Here is a 26,731-nt window from a genome sequence, read left to right as displayed (position 1 = left end):
CTTCCTATTTGTTGAAGGAAAATTAAGAATGAATTAGTCTAAATCATGTGGCAGAGGCATAGACACCATAGAGTGTTCTGAGCCTCTCCAAGCCTGTTTCTTCAGTTTCCCTGTTCTGGTCTCCTTTCCCTTGGTGGCTTGGTGTGTGGGTGAGCTGGCCTACCTTCTTGCCTGTGGGGAGAATGCTGTGGGTGGTGGTGGTGAGGAGCAAAGGGTGGAGTGGCTTTCTGAACCTACACTCATCTTTGCTCTAGTCGCCTTCTTACCAACAGTAGGAACCAGCCTCAGGCTTGATCCTTTTATACAGTTCTGGCTCTGGGCTATAGTAGTGGTGGTATTTATTTATTTATTTATTTATTCAATAAAGTAACTCCCCCCCATCTTTTAAAAAAGATTTTATTTATTGATTTTTTAGAGAGAGGGAAAGAGAAGGAGAAAAGAGAAATATCAATGTGTGGTTGCCTCTCACCTGCCCAATACTGGGGACCTTGCCCACAATCCACACATGTGCCTGACTGGGAATCAAATTGGTGACCCTTTGGTTCTCAGGTTGGCACTCAATCCACTGGGCCACCCCAGCCAGGGCAGTATGTGGGTTCTTGATTTTGTGCAGGAAAAATTTCACAACACAGGTCTAGGTGACTATGAGGGTATGTTTATTAAAGTTGGTGATAGTGAAACATGAAAGGACCTAGGGTAGAAAAAGCAACAAGAGAGCCTAGGCTGGGCTCCCTTAACTCACTTGGAAGTCTGAGAAAAGGGGGCCTTGAGGATGAGTTCAAGGGATTATCCTGGGAGGAGCTGCTGCAGCCCATTGCTTCCCTGGTTGCAAGTCTTGGTGTAGCTTAGAGTTTAGGAGATGAATGCTTGTGGGGGAAAAAGAGAGGGAAGACGATGGGAAAAGGAATGGCGGGGGAGGCTCCCAAGAGGGAGAGTGCAAGCTGGGTCCTTTGTCTTGAGGCTTTTATCTCTCTATTGCAGGCAGGAATTTTAGGGGAGGTCTGGGGTGGGGGTGGGGTTGTGTGGATAAAGGGTTAGGGGAGAGTGTTTCAGCCAAATATTCAACTTTCCAGGTGTAGTCTTTCAAGGTCATAGTCTCCACTGATTGGTCAGTGCCTAGGCATGAGGTTCATTAGTCATTGTAGCTGGTTCTGGCATCATTCACCTGGTTTTGCTGTTTTCTGGGCCTGGAGCTGAAATACAATTGATGCCTAAATGTAATCTTCAGGGAGGTGACCTTCTATATGTGGCTGTAAATTGCTTGGACACTTTGTTCAGCTCTCTGTCTCAGTTTCCCCATCCACTTGTCGTGACTTACAGGTCTGTCTCATTATATCACCATTATATCACACAGAGGTGGAAGTAAGAGGGAGAGTGGGGCTTTGCCCTTCCCAGCTAGCATGGGATTGTAACTGCCCCAAGAGAATGCAAATCCGATGTGGCCCACAAATTGCACCACATCAATGGTGCTCCATGCTCCTGTTGAAGTTACCATTAGAGGGAAAAGCCATAAGGATTGGCCATATCCTCTGAAGTTCTTATCTGGAATACTCAGCTGTTGACCAAATGAATATTTGGTTTTATGGTTTCATTGCCCATATTTAATTTTTGTATAAGAGCCATATCTTACTTACAGTCTCTTTCTAGACTGCTTAACACTTAGCTTAGGAATGCTAATGATTGTATTAAAAAGGGTTTGAGAACACTGACATTCTAAGTTGGAGAAGAAGTTGCATGGCATAAGTAGCTAAGATATTATTTAAGATAGCTGACAAACTAGCAATCTTATTTGCTAAATGTCTCTCACTGAAGCATGCCCAGTAGGCCATAAACTAGACATGATAACTGAGGTTGTTTTTTTTTTTTAAATATCACCAGAGAAGCTTAATCTGAATGTAGCAGTACATAAAACATTTCTGTAATGAGAAATTTGCAACTTAAAGTACAATGCTTTTGTAACTCTGGACCTCTTGGGGGAAAAAAATAAAATGAGTCATTAAGTCCACAGAAGACAATATATACATTCAGCTTTAAATGTGTCCACTAAACAGGCTCTTTTCTCATTGATGTGAATCTTTTCCTTTATCAGAAGAGCATAATCATTCTACTGTAGGAGAGATTATTAAATTGGGGAGTAGGGGGAATCAGTACATACCTGTTTCTGTCTATTTCTATACTGGAAATAATATTTGTGTATTTGCAATATAGTTTACGTGCTCATGCTGTACATATGAATGTATAGGGTATGTCACTGCAGAGATAAAATTTGCTTCTTGAACTTCAGGCTGATTATTGGCTTATAAAAATCAAAGAAAGGCAAGAACGCCAACTCCCACCTTCCCTCCACTAGGTTACATTTATGGGGATTAACTACATTATTCAATGTATTTCTTAAGAATTAAATTAATTATAATGCATTTGGATTCCCTGAGCATTCTCACAATTAATTTGTGCTATTGAGTTATCAAATATCCCTTTCTTAAGGGATTAGCTCATTTCTGATGTTTTGTACTGGTATCCCGAGAAGTAATTTTGGATTAAAAAAATTGAATCTTTTTTTCCAAGGATTTGTTTTTAATCTCCAAAGGAATTCTTGGAACACAGGAATAAAACAGTATAACAGTGGTTAAACCCTTAAGTAAGGATTTCTGATCACCCAATAACGCAAATTTATGAAAATAGGCACAAAGGAAATGCTCTCCTCATCTTGTCTGTGCATACTAAGCACCAAGACAGTGCCTGTTTGAAATTCATAGTTTCTGGTTTACTCTAGACCTATTAAATTCAATTTTTAAAAAATTGTGTTCGGATATCCCTGAAAATACACTGAATTTTTAAAATATCTCAGTTTGAGTTTTAAAAATTCTTTCTATAGTGCCACTTAAGTTTCTTTCTAAAATCAAACCAAATCTTTCAAAGGTGGCATGTGGCAAAGACTTTTATTTAAGGCAAATGGTGAGATTGTTGACCCTTTTAAAAATATTAGTTTCTTGTATTAAAGATTAAAATAAAGTACCATGCTAGATAACTTGTTTACACATATTTATGTACTTATGGTAATCTAGTCAAGGCCTCATTTGCTTGTTAGGATTTGAAGGCCAGTTATTAGAGCTGTGATGTCATTAGCAGGAAACAGTTCATAGCTGAGAAAAATGTAGTTATGGATTAGTTTCAAGAGAACGACAAACCTAGAGAAATGTTTATAGTATTTTAACCAGAAAGATCAGATGATGTGAAAACAATAGTTTGGATCAGTTTTGAGAAAATTGGATTTATATATATATATTTTAAAAATATATTTTATTGATTATGCTATTACAGTTGTCCCATTTCCCCCCTTCACTCCTCTTCACCCTGCACACCCCCTCCCACTCACACCCCCCCTCCCACCTTTAGTTCATGTCCATGGATCATACATATTAGTTCTTTGGCTTCTACTTTTCCTATACTATTCTTACCCCACTATCCCCCACCCTCATCTATTTTCTACCTACCATCTATGCTACTTATTTTCTGTACCTTTTCCCCCTCTGTCCCCCTTCCACTCCCTTGTTGATAACCCTCCATGTCACCTCCATTCCTGTGGTTCTGTTCCTGTTCTGGTTGTTTGCTTAGTTTGTTTTTGTTTTAGGTGTGGTTGTTAATATCTGTGAGTTTACTGTCATTTTAATATACATGGTTTTTATCTTCTTTTTCTTAGATAAGTCCCTTTAACGTTTCATGTAATAATAAGGGCTTGGTGATGGTGAACTCCTTTAACTTGACCTTATCTGAGAAGCACTTTCTCTGTCCTTCCATTCTAAATGAAAGCTTAGCTGGATAGAGCAGTCTTGGATGTAGGTCCTTGCCTTTCATGACTTGGAATACTTCTTTCCAGCCCCTTCTTGACTGTAAGGTCTCTTTTAAGAAATCAGCTGACAGTCTTATGGGCACTCCTTTGTAGGTAACTGTCTCCTTTTGTCTTGTTGCTTTTAAGATTCTCTCATTTTAAATCTTGGGTAATGTAATTATGGTGTGCCTTAGTGTGTTCCTCCTTGGGTCCAACTTCTTTGGGACTCTCTGAGCTTCCTGGACTTCCTGGAAGTCTATTTCCTTTGCCAGATTGGGGAAGTTCTCCTTCATTGTTTGTTCAAATAAGTTTTCAGTTTGTTGCTCTTCCTCTTCTCCTTCTGATACCCCTATAATTTGGATGTTTGAACGTTTAAAGATGTCTTGGAGGTTCCTAGTCTTCTCTTCGTTTTTTTGAATTCTTGTTTCTTCATTCTGTTGTGGTTGAATGTTTCTTTCTTCCTTCTGGTCCACACCGTTGATTTGAGTCCCAGTTTCCTTCCCATCACTATTGGTTCCCTGTACATTTTCCTTTCTTTCACTTAGTATAGCCTTCATTTTTTCATCTAATTTGTGACCAAATTTAACCAATTCTGTGAGCATCCTGATCACCAGTGTTTTGAACTGTGTATCTGATAGGTTGGCTACCTCTTCGTCACTTAGTTGTATTTTTTCTGGGACTTTGATCTGTTCTTTCATTTAGGCCTTTTGGTCTCGGTGCACCTGCTATGTAGTTTGGGGTGGAGTCTTAGGTATTCACCAGGACGGGGTAAGCCATGTCACTGTGTTGTGATGCTGTATGTGGGGAGGTGGTCCAAGAGGGAACAATGGCGCTTGCTGTGCTCTCTGCGGGATTTCAGTCACTTCCTCTGCTACCCACAAGCAAAGTGGGCCCTTCTGGTGCTGCTTCCTGAGTGGGTGGGTTTGTGTACATTCTAGGATCCTGTGGGTCTCTCCTACAAACTCTCCTGTGAGGCTGGGAGTTTCTCCCGGCACCTCAACCCCCACAGGTGTTTTCAGTCAATGGTTTGCGACTTTATTTCCCTGCGCTGGGACCCTGGGTTGCTTGGTCTGTCTTGCTACCCACTTTCGCCTGGTTTATCTACACGCCAATATGGGACTGCCCAGTCCACCAGCTGCTGCTTCGTGGCGAGCCCGCTCGGCCCCGGCTGCCGCTCATCTCCGCCCCTCCTACTGGTCTGGATGAATGATTCTTCTTTAACTTCTTGATTGTCAGACTTCCATAAAGTTTGATTTTCTGTGAGTTCTGGTTGTTTTTCGTTTTTAAATTGTTGTTGTCTTTCTTTTGGTTGTGTGAGGAGGCACAGTGTGTCTACCTACGCCTCCATCTTGGCCAAAAGTGATCTGGATTTATATTTTGATAATTGCACCACTAACTGAAAGTGAACTAAAATTATTATAAAATCAAGTCAAATTTAAATGTTTCAATAAAACATTATTCTGTACTTGGAAACTGTGCATTTATAAAGAGATGATTTTTAATGCAATATATTTCTTTATGTTAAAAAGCACACCTAAATTAAAGGACACTCTTGATATATTGAGAAAAGAGAAGATTTCTTGTTTTTAATCTTTTCAAATTTTATTTTTCAATTCCAGTTGACATACAATATTATATTTTTTCAGGTATACAACATAGTGTTTAGATATTTTTATAGCTTATGAAATGATTATCCTGATAAGTCTAGTATCCATCTGAGACCATACTCTGTTGTTACAATATTATTGTTATCATTATTAAAGGTTTTTTAAAGACTTTTATTTATTTATTTTTAGAGAGAGGGGGAGGGAAGGAGAAAGACAGGGAGAGAAACATTAATGTGTCGTTGCCTGTTGCATGCCCCCAACTGGGGACCTGGCCTGTAACCCAGGCATGTGCCCAGACTGGGAATCAAACCATCAACCCTTTGGTTCACAGGCTGGCACTCAACCCACACCAGCCAGGGGTAGCTATTAAAATATTATTGACTATATTCCCTATGCTAGGTCCTGATAACTACTTTTATAACTGGCATTTTTTTTGGAATTTTTAAATTAAAAAGTTATTTTTCAGTTATAGACAACATCAATATTATTTTGTATTACTTTCAGGTGTGCAGCATAGTGGTTAGACAATTATATACTTTACAAAGTGTACCCCCTGAAATTTCTAGTATTCACCTGTCACCATACATAGTAATAATATCAATTCCCTCCTGTCTGGCAACCACTAATTTGTTCCCTGTGTGTATGAGAGAGTTTCTTTTTCATGCATTTTACTGGGTAATATTTGAAAAGGATATCATTTAATATTCAATTCAATGTGCATTGATTACCATCACAATATAGCAATACATATGTAACACGGGTTTTTTAACATGTGGGCCCACAACAAACTTCAATTATCCATTTTTTTTTTTTGCTTGTTTTAGCTTCCATTTGTCACTACTCTCCTTTCTCACCCAGTGGAGAAGAGCAGTAACTTCTTCTTCTTTTTTTTTAAAGATTTTATTTATTTATTTTTAGAGAGGGAAGGGAGGGGGAAAGAGAGAGAGAGAGAAACATCAATGTGCAGTTGCTGGGGGCCGTGGCCTGCAACCCAAGCATGTGCCCTGACTGGGAATCGAAGCTGCGATGCTTTGGTTCAAGCATTAACTTCTTAGGAGAACAAAAATGCAACCAAATTATGAGTAATTCTTTCATGAACTGACATTCCTATGAATGTTACAGTAAAAGAAATTTAAAATCCCACTAATTTGACCCGAGGCAAGTTGGAGCTGTAAGTTAAAGAGTGGTCCACACTTTCAAGATACTGAAGTGGTTCTTCAACTGTTTTTGTTTTGTGGACATCCATTGTTAGGGGTACACTCTGTCCCATATTATCTGCCCTTCCTCCCAACCTTTTAACAGCTCACTTCCTTCTCTACCTCTTTATGCCCACTGCTATTCCTTCTGTTTTTGATTAGAGTGAAACAGTTCAGAAAAGCTGCCGGCTGGCCTCTGCTGAGAGACTTCCAGGTTTATGTATTGTTACTGAAGGAATGCATGCCTCAATGTTGCTGCAGTTCTTTCACCTGCAAAATGGGCAAAGAAGTGGCTCCTACTTCACAGGGTTAACAAATCTGCTAATATGTGGAAAACTATGAGTAGGACTCAAATTTCAGCAACAGGCCAGAGCAAGCACTCAATTTATTTATTTAATAATTATTTAAGAGTGTACTAAATATTAGGTGTTGCTTGTGGCACTTGGGACCCATCAGTGAGTGACAGAGATGAAGAGTCCTGCCCTTGTGGAGCCAACATTTCAGTGGGTGAAACTGATCATGAACTGTGAACATAATATGAAGTATGTTAGTAGATTATAAGAGTAATGGGGGAAATATGTAGAGTAGAATAAGGAGGATGGAGAGGGCCTCGGTGTGTGGGTGCAGGTTGCAATTTTTTAAATAGGATGGCAGTGGAAGTCCTCGAAGAAGGTCATGTTTGGCAAAGACATGATAGAGATGAGGAATTTAACTATGTGGATATATGAAAAGATACTTTTCTAGGTAGGAAGAGCAGGTAATGTGAAGGCTCTAATGCACAGGTGGCAACCACAAGGCCCGCAGGCTGAATCCGGCCTGGCATCTTGTTTCTACCTGGTGGCACTGCCGAGCTCCTTGCTCCTAGTTAAGGCACAGTTACATTTTTACAGTCCTAAAATTACATTCGGCCCTTTGAAGGCAACTGCAAGGCTGATGTGGCCCCTGGTGAAAATGAGTTTGCCACCCCTGCTCAAATGCCTGATGTTTGGAGAACAGCAAATCACTTGGGCACCTTCCGTGTCAGTTCCATATCTGATTTCATCTCCCACAGTCAGAGGTGGGTGAGCCAGGAGGGGAGCTGTAGCAGATGAAGTCTAAACGTAAGGAAGCCAGATCATATAGGGCCTTGTGAACAACTGTAAGGACTTTGACTTTCACTTTGCAGGGTCTACACAAAAGAATTCCAGGTTTTAAATCACATTTAAAAAAGATTCCTCTGAATACAGTGTTGAAACTAGATTAAGGATTATTATTGCTCATTGCTGCAGCCTTTGATTCTAGGAAAATGGCTCTCCAGGAATAGGGAGCACATAAATATTAAATGAATCGGATAGCAGTTTATTTAGAATAGGTTGTTTCCCCAGTCCACCTATTGCTATAGCTTTGCCTTGGAACATCTAGGTTTTTTCCCCTTTTTCACATTTTTTTACTTTTTCTCACTAGGGTCTTCTAGTCACCCAGTTTCCTTGAATGAAAGGAGGAAACCTCAGTTGTCTTTAGTCAATGCAGTTGACATAAATATGCATATCACTTGGGTAAGAATGGAGAGGAGTGGGGCTGTGGTAATGGGAGATGTGTGCTCTGTCTAAAAGAATACACAGTGAAACTTAAAAAATGCTTAAATCAAAATACATCTGTGGCTGAACAGAGTCAAGCTATATGTTCCTAATGGCTGTTTAATGGCATTTCACCATAGAGGTGCCTGGAAACAAAAGCAGACTGTGGGATAGTCTTCAACTCTGCATAACAAGCATCACAAAAAGTGACCTTGTCTTCTAGTGAACCTTTGTGCCATTTAGAAAAGGCTGCCCTCTCTGGGTCATTGCTGCCCTGAGTCAGTGCTTGGCTTCGGGGGTGGAGAGCAAGCTGTATTTCCATTCTTGCTTACACCTTGGCCAGAGGTTCTTGTGCAGTGCCCAACCTGCCCAGCCCATCATTCAGGACACAACAAAGCTCTAGCAAAACTGCCAGGTTTGTTTTTCTCTCTGCAGCAGCCATGTCTCCTCTTTGCACGGGTGACCTTCTACTTGGTGTACTCAGCTGCTTTATTTCTCTCTGATTCTCCTCTCCTGTCATCAAGGACTTAGCAATTCTCTCTCTGTCTCTAGTCCAAACTCCTTGAAAGAGAATTTTGTTGGTTTGGTTTGTTACCTATTTATACAGATCGTGTTTAGGGCAGCTTGTTAGCTCTTATAAGTCAGGAGCCCATGCTAAACCAATCAGCCCCGTCCAGGGCATGAATGTCACAAATTCTAGCAGAGAATATGCATACCCTGCTGAATAGTACCCTGAATAATGTAATCTTCAAGAGCAGTGTTTTGTTCTGGATTACATCTTGAGTAAAGGGACTTAATTTATAGGAAAATACCTAATAATATTACAGTAGAATTTTCTCTTTGTATACACTAAAAAGGAAACTAAAATGCATAATAATCTAATATAAATAGTGCTTGCATTCACCAGAAGGAAGTCATTTACTGTACAGCTTAATAGTGAATAAATGCAACCAATCAATGGACTCCTTGTGTCATGCCTAGTACTAATTTACTTAGTCACCTTATTTTAGGTCAGTCCCATATCAACTTACTTTGCAAATGTATGTTTCTGTATTTCCATTCTTGCTGTCATTCACATGTCATTATCATCTGTTGTTAAAGTTACCATCATAACTTTCTTACTGGTATCCCAGTTGGAAACTTCCCTCTTTTTAAAACATCTCTGTCACCACCACAATGATATTTCCAGAATACAAATCTGATCACTTGTCACATCACTCTGACTTAAATTCTTTTATTCTTTTATTTTATTTTAATTGTTGTTGTAGTACAATTTTCTGTCTTTTACTCCCATCCCAACCCACCCATCCCGCCTTCCCCTCCTCCCTCCCATTTCCACCTACCCCTAGTTTTTATCCATGTGTCCTTTTACTTGTTCTGGTAAACCCTTCCTCTTTTCCCCTGAACTTCCCCTGAAATTCCCTCTCCCCTCTGAACAGTGTCAGTCTGTTCTCTATTTCAGTGTCTTTGGTTATATTTTGCTTGTGTCTTTGTTTTGTTGTTTAGGTTCCTGTTAAAGGTGAGATCATATGGTATTTGTCTTTCATTGCCTGGCTTATTTTGCTTAGCATAATGCTTTCAAGTTCCATCCATGCTGTTGCAAAGGGTAGGAGCTCCTTCTTTCTTTATGCTGCATAGAATTCCATTGTGTAAAGGTAACATAGTTTTTTGATCCATTCATTTACTGATGGGCATCTAGGTTCCTTCCAACACTTGGCTATTGTAAATTGTGTTGCTATGAACATTGGGGCACATAGGTTCTTTTGGATTGGTGTTTCAGGGTTCTTAGGATATAGTCCCAGCAGTGGAATTGCTGGGTCAAAAGGCAGATCCATTTTTAGTTTTCTGAGAAAATTCCATACTGTTTTCCATAGTGGTTGTACCAGTCTGCAGTCCCACCAACAGTGCACTGGGGTTCCCTTTTCTCCACAACCTCTCTCCAACACTTGTTGTTTGTTGCTTTGTTTATGATGGCCATTCTGACTGGTGTAAAGGGGTATCTCATTGTGGTTTTAGCTTGCATTTCTCTGATAGCTAGCGATATAGAGCATCTTTTCCTGTGTCTCTGGATCCTCTGTGTGTCCTCCTTGGAGAAGTGTCTGTTCAAGTCCTTTGCCCATTTTTTAATTGGGTTGCTTGTCTTCTTAGAGTGGAGTCATGTAAGTTCTTTATGTATTTTGGAGATTAAACCCTTGTCTGAGGTATCATTGGCAAATATGTTTTCCCATACAGTTAGTTCTCTTTTTATTTTAATACTGTTTTTTTTTTAGCTGCGCAGAAGTTTTTTATTTTGTTGAGATCCCATTTGTTTATTCTTTCCTTTATGTCCCTTGTTCTGGGGGACGTATCAATAAAAATGTTGCTGCATGAAATATTTGAGATTTTCCTGCCTATGTTCTCCTCTAGGACTTTAATGGTGACATGGCTTATATTTAAATCTTTTATCCACCTTGAATTTATTTTTGTGTATGGTATAAGTTGGTGCTCAAGTTTCATTTTTTTGCACGTGACTGTCCAGTTCTCCCAACACCATTTGTTGAAGAGACTGTTTTTACTCCATTTTATGTTGCTGCCCCTTTGTCAAATATTAATTAACTGTAGTGACTTAAATTCTTTAGTAACTTTGCTACCTTCAAGGTGAAACCTCAGCCCTGTAGTCTGGTATTCAAGGAGCTTTTCATAATTTAGCCCCTTCTTGACATTCAAGGGTTAATGCTGCTATAATCCTGAGTCTTGGTTAATACCACACATTTCCTTAAACCTCTTAGCCTTGTGATATGATAGCAAGACTTTTCTTTATTTGGCCAACTTGACATAAAATTGCAGTCTTCAGGAAGCAGTCCTTATAAAGTTAGGGGCTCTCTTGTGGGTGCTTTTAGTGTTTCATGTTTCCCTGCATTAAAAACATAACGTGGCTGTGTGGTAATTCTTGGTTTCCATGCTTGTGTCACCATATTGTGGGCTTCTTATTCTCTTTCCGCATTCAAATTTTTTCTTATTACAAGTACTTTAAAAATTTTATTTTTCAATTATAGTTTACAGTCAATATTATTTTGTATTTGTTTCAGATGTACACATAGTAGTTAGACAACCACATACTTTACAATGTGTTCGCCTGTATATTTCAAGTACTTACCTGTCACCATGCATAGTTATTATAATATTATTGACTATATTCCCTGTGCTGTACTTTATATCCCTGGGACTATTTTGTGACTACCAATTTGTAGTTATTAATCCTTCACCTTTTTCTTCCAGCCTCCCAACTCCCCTCCCTTCTGGCAACTATCATTCTGTCTTCTGTGTCTATGAATCTGTTTCTATTTTGTTTGTTTATTTTACTCTTTAGATTCTACATATAAGTGAAATCATATGGTATTTATCTTTCTCTGTCTGACTTATTTCACTTAGCATAGTACCCTCTAGGTCCATCAGTGTTGCAAATGGTAAGATTTTATTCTTTTCTTTTCTTTTTAAAAATATTTAATTTACTTTTTAGAGAAAGGAAGGGAGAGAGAAAGAGAGGAAGAGAAACGTCAATGTGTGATTGTCTCTTGGATGCCACTGACTGGGAACCTGGCTGGCAACATAGGCATGTGCCCTAGACTGGGAATCGAACTGGTGACCCTTTGAGTTCACAGGCTGGACCTCAACCACTGACCCACATGATCCAGGGTGGATTTTACTATTTTCTATGGCCAAGTAATAGTCCATCGTGTAAATGTACCACAGCTTTTACCCACTCATCTACTGATGAGCACTTGGATTGCTTCCATGAGTATTGTGGGCTTCATGAAGACAATGACTCAGAGTACCCACCTCTGTAAATCCTGGATCTTCCATCATGCCTGATGCATAATTGCTGCTCAAATGTAATTTTATTTATGTGTTTATGTATTTCCCTTTTTAATTCTTGTTTATTCAGTTGTCCCAATATTTCCCCCTTTGCCCTCCTTCACCCAGCCCACTCAACTATAACTTTAAATGGAAGTGAATGGAGTAGATCTTGTTCTTAAAGGTTTCTCTCCAAAAAACACTTGAACATTTTGAGTAAAGTTTTTTCCTTTCCACTTTACCTCCAAACCTCTATTTAAGGAAAAAGGGAACACTATTTCTTCCTTTCTCCTCCCTTATCTTACTCTATGAATTGTGTTCTTTAGAGATTTTCTTAATGTTAATTACAAAACCTGATCTGATGATTGAGAACCATTGAAATCTGTGGAAATTTAATAACACAGGTGATTTTTCTTTTCAGTGCTATAGTCTCTCAAGTTTGATTGATCTCAGATCTTAGATATTGAACTTGCTTTAACTTTTTGAAGGAAATTATGTTTGTGAAGTGCTGTTTAGTTTGGCTGAGAGTTAGGGAAGCCTTAACAGCTTTTAGGCCAGGGAGAGAGCCCTGGTTGTGGCCTGGAAGCAGCAGTCGCATCCAGATGGTTCTTGCGCTTTGATCATACTTCCAAGTATGGCCTATCACCTGAATGGAAGAGAGGTTTTGTTTTCCTCTCAGTTGTGTTTTTTAATTTTTTCATTATATCTCCCACACTAACTTTACATGGTTGATTATCTAAACCTTCCCTGTGGTCCTATTTCCTTTTTCTCCCTTCAACAAGCAAATCCTCTCTCATATTAATACTTTAAAGTGTCTACAAGGCTTTCTCTATAATTCAGTTCAAGGCCACCTACTCTGAAGAACTGATGAGCTGTTTGGTCTGATCAGCAGTGTTTCTCTCTTTTCCATACCTCTTAAGAAAGTATTCTACTGATGTGTCACCAATCTAAGATGCTCATTTGTTATTTTACTTTAAGCAGACTCCACATTATAATTTAATGGCAAAGGGATCCCTATTCTACTTGACAAACACTGTGGTGCAAATGATTTAATTTACTAGCTCTAGCATTAGTCTACATATTATTGTACTGATCAGTCATCGCATACTAAAATCACTCATCCTTAATGTAATGATTTGGTATCCCTACAGAGAATTCCAGTCATCAGAATGTCATTAGATACAGTAAAAAATGAAAATTACTATTACACAGCAGTAAACACTATTAACTGTTAGTTAAAATAGCATTTAATTTAGTCATGAAAGAGTTTACAAATTTCCATAGTTTACTTGGTCCTCGAATAATTATCACTGCAAAGTTAATGACACTCCTGCCAATGAAATGAAAGAATGAGGAGGGAGCAGTGATGAACTGGTGTTTTTATATGACAGATCCATGAGGTGACAGTGCAGAGCTCTTGGCTATCTGGGACATTTCAGTGATAAGATAGAGAAGTGTGCTGGTGTCCTAAAAATATGAAGCAGAATGGAAGAATTTGTATGCCTCCAAAGTGCAGGGGAACATTTAGCATAGTTGAGAGGTGGGCAAAATGATTTCTTCCAGGCTGCCTTCCTCTTTCTCCATCAGCGCTGGCATCCCAGAGATCTGCAGCAGTGCTGATAAACTGGGGATGCCATCAAAGTTCTACAAATGTCCCTTGCTGGAGGATCCATTAGTGTTAGGAGTTATGGGCTTGGCTGGAAAGCATGTATTTTTGCACAAGGCTCACCGACCCCAGGCTTACAAATAGCATTAACCTAAGTTGCAAAACATGCATTTGCCTTGAAATGGCCTTTCCCTGTTGCAGCCTGAGTCCAGCATTCCCCAGCTTTAAATATAATCAGCAGCAACATTGACCATGCCTGTAAATGTGGGCATTCTGTGGGTTACTTGGCTCCCGAGCTCTGTCTTCATCCAAGCTGTTGTGATTCATTTTCTTGTTTATTCTATAACTGCATATTACTGAATTTGAGTTCTGTGCCCAAAATATTGAACTTAGATATGGAAAGGGACACCAGGGATCTCTTTGTGTATGTGGAAGGCAATAAAAACAAAATAACAGACAGCACCACTTCCTGCTTTGCTTATGCTTCTCATGCCAACCCAACAGGGAAAATGATAGTTGGAAATGACCAGCCCTGGTAGGACAATGTTCGAGGGAAATGGTGCCCTGTTTACAGGATCTTGAAGGAGAACGCTAATGAGTGTCAATCCTAAATCAATGAAGTGGTAGTGTCGCGGCAGGATGTGTACCTGTGGACAGTGTTTCACCTTGTAGTATGGTGCTGAGGGACACTTTTCATCAGAAATATGCAATGGAGCCCTGGCTGTGTGGCTCAGTTTGTTGGAATGTTGTCCGTAAACTGAAAGTTTGAGGGTTTGATTCTCAGTCAGAACACGTACCTAGGTTGTGGGTTTGGTCCCCAGTTGGGGTGCATGTGAGAGGCAAACTAATTGATGTTTCTCTCTCACATTTATGTAACTCTCCCTCTCTCTCTTCCACCCTTCCCCTCTCTCTAAAATTAATAAGCATGTCCTTGGGTAATGATAAAAAAAAAAGAATATGCAGTGGAGCTCTGGCTGGGTGGGTCAGTTGGTTGGAGCTATACACCAAAAGTTTGTGGGTTCCACCTCCTGTCAGGGCACATACCTAGTTGTGGGCTTGATCCCTGGTTGAGGCACATATTGGAGGCTACCAACTGATGTTTCTCTCTCTTTCTCTGTTTTTTTTTTTCTCTTTCTCTCCCTCTTCCTCTCTCCCTAAAAATCAATGAACATATCCTTTGGTGAGGATTAAAAAAAAAAAGAATTTCCTCTGGAAAATTGCCTGGAAATGGATTCTTTATTACCAATGTCATGGCACAATGGAAATACTTGGCAGGAGACAGTGAGTAAGGTGACAGTTGTCCAGGGGCTTGGGTGGTACATTTGGGTCCTGTAATCATCCACAAATTACACATAGAGTCCCATCAGGGCAGGCCCTGAATGAAATGCTATCATTCAGAGTGATTGCATCTTTTACCTTGAAAAGAACCTTGAGGAGATGCAAATAAAAGTCATTGTCACATTTTGAGAAAAAAGGACACACATTTGCCACCTCTATCTGACTCAGAGAATACCTGTGTTAATATTTCAAGATGCATGTGACTAGACCCTGGGATGACAGGATTCTTTGTTTCCCACTGCCAGTACAAGAGATCAAGTGCAGATGATTCATCTGTAAATGGATATTTCTGGGTTATTTTTGGGTCAAAAGTCTCTGAAACCATCCTCCTAAAAGTGTCACAGTATGCAGGGCTCCTGAATTCTTTCCGGTTACAATTGCCTTCATCCAGCTTGTTTAGAAAATTAACAAAATAGGAATGTGTGGCAATTACATTAATTGCAACATCTCAACCTGCTAGTAATGCTGAGTAGGACCCTGCATGTGTCAGCCTTGGCCCTGTGCTCTTCTCCCTCCTCTGGGGCAGCTTGCCTGGGACTAAGGGGCCAGCAGTATGGTTGGAACAACAACTCATTCCACTGCACTTTCGGAAGCCGGTTAGTCTAGCCTGCCAGACTCCTGGGGTGTATGTGTATGTGTGTGTTTGTGCGATCTGCAGGGTTGTGGCACTCACCTTTCCATTTTTGTTCCTTTGTGTTCCTTGTCTTTGGTTAGCTTTTGACATAAAACACATGGGAATGCCATTGTTGGAATGTCCCTAACTGAGCATTTCTGTCCTGAGTTGAATACTCATCAGAAGTAGGCAAATCCAGTGATTCAGCCCAGGACCAATTTATCTATATGGAATGTTAGGAAGTGGACTGAAGATGGAGAGGAACTATGTATTAGCCAAGATTTTCCAGAGAAACAGAAACAATAAGGATTGCCTCACATGATTATGGAAGCCAAGAAGTTGTATGGTCTGCTGTTTGCAAGCTGGAGAACCAGAAAAGCAGGTGGTGTAATTCAATTTGAGTCTGAAAGCCTGATAACCAGAGGGTCTGGTGGTTTAAGTCCCAATCCAAGTCCAAAAACCCAGAAGCCAGGAACATTGATGTCTAAGGGCAGGAGAAGGATTTCCCAGCTTGATTAGAAAGCAAATTCTCCCTTCCTCCCACTTTTGTTCTATTTAGGCCCTCAGTGGAGTGGGTGATGCCTACTTGCGTTGGGGACGATGATCTGCTTTACTCACTCTACTTATTGAAGTACTATTTTCTTTCAGAGACCCTCATAGACACACCAGGAAATAATGTTTTGCTAGCTATCTGGGCATCCTTTAGCCCAGTCAAACCAACACATAAAATTAACCATCACAACCTTTAAATCAAACAACCAGTTAATCCTTAGTAATTGGTTTTCTTCACTGTAAGATATAATGACTTATTCTATTTTTTGTTTGTTAAAGAACACTGCTTTACACTATAAATATGGAGTGGGGCAAAAGTAGGTTTATAGTTGTGAGTACATGAAACACAGAGTTTATTCTCATTATTATTTATTAATTATTGTATTATTTTCCATATGAACAACTGTAAATCTACTTTTGCTCCACCATGTATGGAGAGAAATTAAGCAATGCATCTACAAAGATTCTTAACCACAGAAGGGAGCACAGACTTGAAAGATGTATAGGCTTGGGGAAACTGTGCTATTCAAAGTTTCCACCTATTGATCCCACCCTGCTTTCCCTTGTTATTTTCTTTTACAGTTACCACTCAGGTGTGCTGTCTCCTTACAGTCCCATAAGCCTACCTGGCTTTTTCTGTTCCAGCTTCTATAATCAATTCCTGTACCTTAAATGCCCTTCTTTCTTCTCTCTGTTTATCCAAATTTCACTTATCATAGGAGGCCTAGCTTAAGTGTTTCCTCTTTCATAAAATCTTGCTTGTTTATTAATTCATTCCATCAATATGTACTGACATCCATTGTGTGCTCACCTGTGTAAGGGACACAGGAATGAATCAGGTGGGACATCTATTAAGGGAGAATAGTAATAGTTGACACTACAATTGACTATAACACTTTCTCTAATAATACAGCATCTATCATAAGGCAGGCATAATTTAAACTGCTATACAGATATTAACTCATAAGATCTTTGAAATAAACCTTTGTTTACCTTCATTTTATAAATTAAGAAAAAGGTCTGTGGAAGTTAAGTGACTTGCCTTTAGTCACACAGCTTTTAGATAGAAGAATTGGGACCTAAAACTTGGCAATCCGCAGAAAGAGCAAGAAAAATGGAGACAAATTTGTCTAAGTTTCAGAATGTAAGTGCCAAATAGTTAAAAGGTTTTTATAGGGTCTGGTGTATGGGGAAAATGGCCTGTATACACATGGGCTTGCTGGACCTTGAGGAGACAGAAAGCGGAAGAGTGCAGTAGTTTAGCTCCCAGTTGGCAGGAGGCCCAAATTTGAATCCTAGCTCCATGCTCATTAGTTATGTAAATTTGGCCTGATTAATTAATATTTCTCTGCCTCAGTTTCCCAACTGTTAAATGTGGATAATGATGATGATGATAATGCGAATGTCCTCATTGTAAGAATTAAATTAGAGGGTGTATTTAATAAAAACGTAGAATGAAAAGTGCTCGTGTGTGTAATAAATACTAGAACTGGAGTCATGTGAAGTATTTCTGTATGTGATGTATGTAAGCCTGTGCCTCAAGGAGTCTGAATGTCCTGTGCTGGAATAGTCGTATGGATGGACCTCTTAGATATGTCCTGGTGAGGCTCTAAAGTTACCTTGTAGCTCAATACTGTTTTTAATTGCAATGTAAACTCATCAAACTGTATTTTCATATTTGATGCTCAGTCAGTTGACTATTTTATACCATTATCACACAGATTTATCTGAGTACACCCAGGGAACATCTGTTCCCAGCAATTTCAGTACTTGACTCAGCTTATTCTTTAAGTCAGACCCTCTCCCATGACTCCTGTGATCTTGGTTAACATAGGACAAACTAGTCATGTTCACAGCTGTCTATACAACCACAGCCAGGAGAGTTGGTAATTTTACTGATGTACTGCATGAGCAGATTTGAGCTCAGCAAATGCTTAGGGTAAATAAAACAAACCCAATTTTTCCAAAAATATCCTAAGAAGACTCAATCTATGTAAGAAATGATTAAATATTTAGGGTATAATAGGCCTCTCATCTACCTTTTATCTTTTTTTAAAAAATGTATTTTATTGATTATGCTATTACAGTTCCAATTTTTCCTCCTTTGTCCCCTTCTACCTGGTACCCCCATTCCCTCCAGGAGTCCCCCCTTAGTTCATGTCCATGGGTCATGCAAATAAGCTCTTTGATTACTCTACTTCCTATACTGTTCTTAACATTCCCCTGTCTATTCTGTACCTACCAATTTGTACTGCTTAATCCCTGCATCATTTCTCCAATTCTCCCTCTTCCCCCTCCCAAATGATAACCCTCCACATGATCCCCATAACTATGATTCTGTTTCTGTTCTGATTGTTTGCTCAGTTTGTTTTTTAGGTTCATTTGTTGATAGTGGTGAATTTATTGCTATTTTAATGTTCATAGTTTTGATTTTTTTCTTAAATAAATCCCTTTAACATTTCCTGTAAAAATGGCTTGATGATGACAAGCTCATTTAGTTTTACCTTATCTGTGAAGCACTTTATCTGCCCTTCCATTCTAAATGATAGCTTTGCTGGACAGTGTAATCTAGGTTGTAAGTCCTTGTTTTTCATCACTTTTAATATTTCTTGTGATTTCCTTCTTGCCTGCAAAGTTTCTTTTGAGAAATTAGCTGATTGTCTTATAGGCACTCCTTTGTAGGTAGTACTCTGCTTTTCTCTTGCTACTTTTAAGATTCTCTTTTCATCTTTAACCTGAGGCATTTTATTTATTTATTTTAAAATATATCTGCCTTAGGATTTTAAAAAAGATTTAATTTATTTATTTTTTAGAGAGAAGGGAAGGGAGATAGAAAGAGAGGGAGAGAAACATCAATGTGTGAGGGATACATCAATCAATTGCCTCTTGCTTATCCTCAACTGGGGACCTGTCCTGCAACCCAGGCATGTGCCCTGACTGGAAATTAAACCAGAGACCTTCCCGTTCACAGGCTGGCACTCAACCCACTGAGCCATACCAGCCAGGGCTAACCTTTGGCACTTTAATTATGCTGTGTCTTGGTGTGGTCCTCTTTGTGTCCATCTTGTTTGGGACTTTCTGTGCTACCTAGACTTGTTTGTCTATTTCCTTCACCAAATTAGGGAAGTTTTCTTATATTTTCCAAATAGTTTTTCAATATCTTGTACTTTCTCTTCGCCTTCTGGCACCACTATGATTTGAATGTTGGTATGTTTGAAGATGCCCCAGAAGCTCCTTAGCCTACCATCATTTTTTTGGATTTTTCCCCCTCTTCCTGTTCTGATGGAATGTTTTTTCTTCCTTATGTTCCAAATCATCGATTTGATTCTCAGCTTCATCCTCTCCACTGTTGGTTCCCCAGAAATTTTTCTTTATTTTACTTAGTGTAAACTTTGTTTCTGCCTGGGTTTTGTTTTTTTTTAATACTATTGAAGTGCCCAATGAGTTCCTTGAGCATCCTAATAACCATTGTTTTTAACTCTGCATCTGATAGATTGCTTATCTCCATTCATTTTATTTTATTTATTTATTTTTTTCTGGAGTTTTGTTCTATTCTTTTATTTGGGCCATATTTTTTGTCTCCTCATTTTGGCAGCCTCCCCATGTTTGTTTCTTTTTTTAAAAGATTTTATTTATTTATTTTTAAAGACGGGGCAGGAGAAAGAGAAGAAGAGAAACCTTTGTGTGTGGTTGTCTCTCAGACGTGCCCTACTAAGGACCTGGCCTGCAACCCAGGCATGTGCCCTGACTAGGAATCAAACCAGTGAGCCTTTGGTTCACAGACCGGGTTCATAGCATTCAATCCACCGAGCCACAATAGCCTGGGCCCATGTTTGTTTCTGTGTATTAAGTAGAGCTGCTTTGACTCCCTCTCTCAGTAGCATGGCCTATTATAGAACAGCGTACAGATGTTGGATAGGGTAGAACCTTAGATAATTGCTGGGATGGGGCAACCTGTGTGAATCAGGTTAATGCTGTCTTCCATATGGTGCCTCCACTCTGTGGCTCAGTGTTGGGGAGGGCTCAGAAATGGGACAATGCTGCTGCCTGACCTCTGGAGTTTTGTCCAGGAGGAAGCTCTTCCCTAGCATGCACCCTGATGCCAGACACTTCCGTTACGCCCCATATGCCACTGGTCCCCTTCCAGCTGCTTCCCCTGTGCTAGAGACAGAGGGAGTGAATCTTCATAAGTCCTAAGTCCACTGTAGGCCCTTTAAGGGGAGATGCCTGAGAATCCTGCAGTTTCTTCTGCCACCCCAAACCCCACTGATTATAGCCAGAAGTTATGGGGACTTATCTTCCTGGCATTGGAACCCTGGGATAGGTTGTCTGGTGAGGGGCTGGGATCCCATTCTCCCAGGTATCTGTCCTGGGTGGATTTTTATCCACCACATGTGGATGTGGGTTTGCCCCTTCCACATCTGCACATCTCTACACCTCTCTGTGTATCGCCACATATCTGCCCCTCCTACCCATCTGGATGAATGTGACTTCTTTAATTCCTTTGTTGTCAGACTTCCATATAGCTCAATTTTCTGATGATTCTGTGTGAAAGTTGTTTTGTAGTCTGGATGTAATTTTTGCTGTGGTTTAATGAGGAGGTGAGCCATGTTTACCTACACCTCCATCTGGGCCAGAAATCTTTTTTTGTTATTTTAAATGTTCTAGAATTTTGTGTTGGGCTGTAGTTCAGGTACTTAGAAACAGTTTGATCCTTTTGAGGCTAATTTTTAAACTTTGCAGGTGGGATAGCCTTTAGTCTGAGACCAGTTTTTTTCTTCCCACTGACATGATACTTTTCTTAGTACTGCTACCCAGTGCTTCACTTGGTGAGTGGGAACTTGAACTATTCTAGGTACTGTTTGAGCTCCAAGGATAGTTCTGCCTGTTTATTTTGGGTGGTTCTGTCCTGACCTCTGGCAATTTCCTCATAGTCATGCTGTTATTAATACTTAGCTGGGGATTCAATGTGGACCTGCTACAGAGACCCAGAACTCTCTCTGCAAACTCTGGCTTTGTGGCTTTGTTGATCTCCCTGAGCTCCCAATTCTCAGCTCAGGGACATTGCTAAGGTGCTTCTGAATTTTCCTTGCCTATGCTGTGCCTAGGAACTTTCTCCAGGTAGATTACTGGACAGCTATAGGGCTCACCTAAGTATTTCCCTTCACTTAGGGATGTAATATTTGAGATCTATTGTTTCATGTATTTTTCATATATTTTGTCCTTTATCTTAGCTGTTTAAAGCAAGAGGGTAAATCCAGTTTCTATTACTCTGTAATGACAGACAGAAAGTGAGTATCCTTAAGTATTATTTCCATGCCCATTTTAAGGATGAACAAAGAGATTGGGAGAATAGCTCATCCAGAACCCAGCCTGTTGTGGAGGTCTACTGCCTACACAGCCTATGTGCCCAACAGTCACCAAACACTGACTCCTAAGATTTTTGGTCCTTATTATAAGGCTAGAATTGTAAGTTCACATATTCACTCTTTTGCCTTCTCCTATATCTGAAACAGTAATTAGTTTGGAGGATTAAGACTATTTAATTCAAAACCTGTGAATAGTTTTTCAATAACTGAATGGTGCCATATCTTTACATCTCTAAGGGCAAACACAGATTTTGATGATTATTCACCCTCAGTTTTTCATATGTAAAGGAGTTTTTAAATTTTCCTTGCCATTTTCTTATTAAATATTTAACTGCAGAAGAAATTTTAAATTTAAAATACACTTAAAGAAAACAGAATTACCACTTACAATTACAGGAATTAAGAATTATAGGTTAAGAATTACAACAAATCAATAATTGGGATTTGCTAAAATGATTATGGCATGTAGATGGCAGCTGAGATAGAGAAAAATAAACTTAGTATTATGCACAATTTTCTTGCTAGCAGTAATTTTACCCCTTTCTCTCCATTCAAAGAAGCATCACACCAAAAAAAAATGACATTATAATGTGGATAACACAGAACCTTCTCTAGTTTATAAGTTAAAAAAAGTCAGTCCTCCGGTTCTTAAATTCTGACAACACATCATCAGCGTGTTGCTCTGACAAGGGTGGACTGTGTGATAAAGATCTCAGTTCAGTCACTATTAGTCTTCAGGACAGCCACAACAAGATGACACATTGGGTAGCTTAATCAACTGAAACTTCCTTTCTCATAGTCCTAGAGGCTAGAAGGCAGAGATTAAGGTGTGTTTCTTCCAAGGCAGGGGCGTCAAACTCATTTTCATTGGGGGCCACATCAGCCTCACAGTTCCTTTCAAAGGGCTGAATGTAAGTTTAGGACTGTATAAATATAACTACTACTTAACAGTTAAGCGAGAGCTCAGTACTACCACTGGGTAGAAACAAGGTGTCAGGCTGTATAAAACAAGGTGGAAGGCCGGACTCGGTCCGCAGGCCTTATGCTTACCACCTGTGATTGCCATCTGTATTCCAAGGCCTTTCTTTCTAACCTACGGAAGCTGCCTTCTCGCAGCGACCTCACATGGTCTTCCCTCTGTGCATGTCTGTGTCCTAATCCCCTCTTCTTAAAGGCACACCAGTTCTATGGGATTAGGGTTCACCCTAATAACCTCATTCCATAATTAGCTATTTAAAGACCCTTCCTTCAAAAACAGTCACATTAGAGGGACCACAAGTTAGGACTTCAACATGAATTTTGGAGGGACACAATTCAGACCCTAACAGCCACTAATGCCTGGAAAAATTCTACTGTCTATTTAAACTCTGTTCTTCAACCTGCCCCTATAGTCAACACTGCTGCTTTATGCAGAGCTGACTTGCATGTCTGGGGTATCTGGATTTCTGAAGAACTGGGTTGGCTAGTTCAGGCCATTACAGATACTTTATCACTCTTATGGCTGCTTCTCTGGTTAGTGAACAGGTATTTCTGCTGCTTTTCCAAGTGAGTGAATCAATTCTTCCTGGGTGTTGAGGCCCCACTTAACCAATGGATTCTGTTAGTGTACTCAGCAATACTGTGGTACTTGGAAAATATTCATCCTTCAGAAGTCAGGGAGTGACTTGCTCTCAGCCATTTACTTAGATCAGCCTGACTAACTTGCTAGTTTCTGAGCATGCAAAGGGCTTTGCAGGGAAACTTCAGCATCCTCTTGCTATCTTCCCTCTCCCTGCTGCAGGGCTCAGCAGGGTCAGCACCCAGATCTGAAAGGGCATGAGACTGGAGAGGCTACTTCAGTGCTTGTCTCAGATGTGACCTGATACCACAACCAGCAGTGCAGAGCAGGATGGTGTGGAAGCCTTTCTTATCAAGGCATCTCACATTTTGGGGGGCCAGGGAGAAAAGGAGGCACATATTCTTTGACAGAATTATGTATGTCTTCCATTTCTAGTAGGCAGTTTTCTTTTTGAATCTGCATATCTTATTTATTTCTGAAATGTATATCTGTATTTGAATCCTTACTTTATTACTTAAAAAATTTATAGTAATCCTAATTCCTGGTTGTGTTTTATTTAACTCAGTCTACAAATGTAGCTCATAAACATCAATGGAGATGAATTTACATTCTAAAATCTATTAATCTAACCCTACTGGTTATATAAGTAAACCAATAAATAGAAAATAAATCAAACTATGTGAAACAAGAAAACAAATTACCCAGTATCATTTAAATAATTGCTACCACTAACAGTCATAACAAAGTCTAACAAATGAACACTTTAAGGGGGTTCTCATTTTAATTCCATCCTTACTTAAATAGCATCAGACTTCAAATGGATCTTGGAAACCACGTGAGGAGACAATTGGAAATCAAGGGGCTGAGTTTTTTCTCTCCAGTGGGTGTTTCAATTTGGACCATTTCTAAAGGAAAGCCAAGCTCCTTGGCTCCAGCCATGACAACCCTGAATTACTCTCTCTTTCCCAGTTTTTAAGGGACAGTATACCTCAAGGCCAAAGCCACACGTCCTCTTACAAGGTCATTTTCTGCTCTCAGGAGAAGATGGACAGTGCAGCAATGTGGGTGGGGAGGGGACGTCAGGTTTTGCTACTTTGTTTGGCTATGTCCCAGCAGTATAGCTTTAACTTATGCAGGCCTCATTTTCTTCATTTGTAATATTGAGATATTGATGGAATTTATCTGAAAATGACCAAATGAGATAATGAATATAAAGCACTCACAGGTGGCTATTGTGTGCTGAGTCAATGCCACTTCCATTACTACCGCTACCACCACTTCCCTGAAGTGTCTGTTTCCTTCCCTTCTCCACTGCATTATGCTTCTTTTAAGGATTTTTTTTAACTTCCTACTTTGCTCTTGAGACATAGAGATAGTTGTGTGCATATGTGTGTATGCATTTTGATATTTTGGTGCATTTCTATGGTTGATATAGAAATGGGAGGAAAAACAATTCTAATTAATCTCTGACTTCCTATCAAAAAGAAACACAGGATCTATCAAAGATTTTCTACTCTCACCTCCTCCTAGTGCCTTCCCCTATTTTATTTTTTAGTTTAGTTTTTATTTAACAAATACTCACATACACCACTGTGTATCAGTCACAGTTATGACTTTTTTTTAAGCTAAACTTTTATTTGAACACAATTGATTAACATGTAGTTATAAGAAAGAGGACAGATACTCCATGTACCCTCATCCCAGTTTCCCTCAGTGGCACCATCTGACACAAGTGTAGTACATGCTCACAACCGGGATAGTGACAGAGTCAACATGCAGAAGGTTTCTCTCTCTCCGAGGATCTCTCATTTGCCTTTTTGCAGCCATACCCACTTCATTCCCATGCCTTTCCCTCTGTAACCATTGGCACTCACCTCCATTTGTATTATTCTGACAAAATTGTAATTAATCAGGTCTTACAGTTTATATCTTTTGAGATTTTCCCCCTACTCTGCATAATTCTTTGGAGGTTGCTGCGTGTATCAACACACATAATCATATTTACATATATGCATATGTATGGATAGTCTTCTGTGGTATGAACTTACCTCTGTTTATTTAATCATTAATCTGTGAAGGACACCTGTCCCCCCCTCCCCCCACTGTTTTTGCCCAAAATGAATAAAACTGCTATAAGCATTTGTGCATAGATTCTTTTTCTTCATTTATCCAGGATAAATGTTTAGAGTTCAATCACTAAGTCATGTGGTATTTGCATGTTTAATTTTTTTAAGAAACTGCTAAATTAGCTTTTCAGAGTGGCTATACCATTTCATCCAGCAATGTATGAGTGATTGAGTTTCTCTACATCATTGTCGGCATTTGCTGTTGTCACTATTTTTTAAGCCATTTTAAGCCACACCAATAGGTGTGTATTGATGTTTAATTATGGTGTTAGGTTGCATTTCCCTAATCGCAGTGATGGTGAATATCTTTCCATGTGCTTATTTGCCATCTGTATATTCTCTTTGGTGGAATGTTTTTGCATGTTTTTCTGCCCATTTTCTAATTGGATTGTTAGTTTTTTAATGTTGTTTTGAGAGTTTTTAAAAATTATTCTAGATACTAGGCTATTGTCAGATATGTGGTTTGCAAGTATTTCCTCCCAGTCTTTGCTTGTATTTCACAGAGCAAATGTTCTAAATTTTGATGAAATCTAATTTATTACTATTTTTTTTTATGGATTGGGCTTTTGGTATCAAGTCTAAGAACTCTTTGCCTAACCCTAAAGATTTTCTTTTTTTTCCCTAAAAGGTTGATAGTATGGTATTTTACATATGAGCCTATATCCATTTTGAGTTAATTTAGATATAAGGTGGGAGGGTTTGATTAGGTTCATGTTTTTCCTATGGGGGGATATATTCTTGTTCCAGGACTATTTGTTGAAAGGCTATGTTGCCTCCACAGAGTTGCTGTTACAACTTTGTCAAGAATCACTTGGGCATATTTGTGTGAGTCTTTCTGGGTGTTCTCTTCAGCCCCACTGATCCATGTATTTGTGCCCCCACCGATACTGTACAATGTTGATTCCTATAGCTGTACAATACACCTTGAAGTCAGCTAGAATGATTTCTCTGGCTTTATTGTTTGTGTAAAATTTAGTTTAAATGGTTCTAGTTCCTGTGCCTTTTCATATAAATTTTAACATATAAATTTTATATAAATTTCATATAAATTTTAACATATAAATTTTATATAAATTTCATATAAATTTTAACATAATCTTGCCTATATAAAAAATCTTTCTGGTATTTTGATAGGAATTGAGTAAACTTTGTTGTGGGTTAAATAGTGTCTTTTAAAATTCATGTCCACTTGCAACATCAGAATGTGATCTTATTTAAAAATAGGATCTTTGCATATATAATTAGTTAAAGATACTGGATTAGGAGCAACCCTAAATCCAATGACTGGCATCCTTATAATATGAGGAGAGGACACAAGGAGACAGGGACACACAGGGAAGAAGACTGTGTGAAGATAAAGTAAGAGATTAAAGTTCTATTATCACAAGCTAAGAAATGCAAAGGATTACTGGAAACCACTAGAAGTTGAGAGAGAGGCATGTAACAGTTTCACTTTGGGGATGCCAGAAGGCATCAACTTTGCCAACCCCTTTATTTTGGACCTCCAGCCTCCAAAACTGTGACAGAAAACACTTCTCTCATTTTAA

Source organism: Phyllostomus hastatus, unplaced genomic scaffold, assembly GCF_019186645.2.
Source record: "Phyllostomus hastatus isolate PE091 unplaced genomic scaffold, TTU_PhHast_1.1 phas_contig_37, whole genome shotgun sequence".
Taxonomy (NCBI): Eukaryota; Metazoa; Chordata; class Mammalia; order Chiroptera; family Phyllostomidae; genus Phyllostomus; species Phyllostomus hastatus.
Note: the sequence above shows the minus strand (reverse complement) of the source record.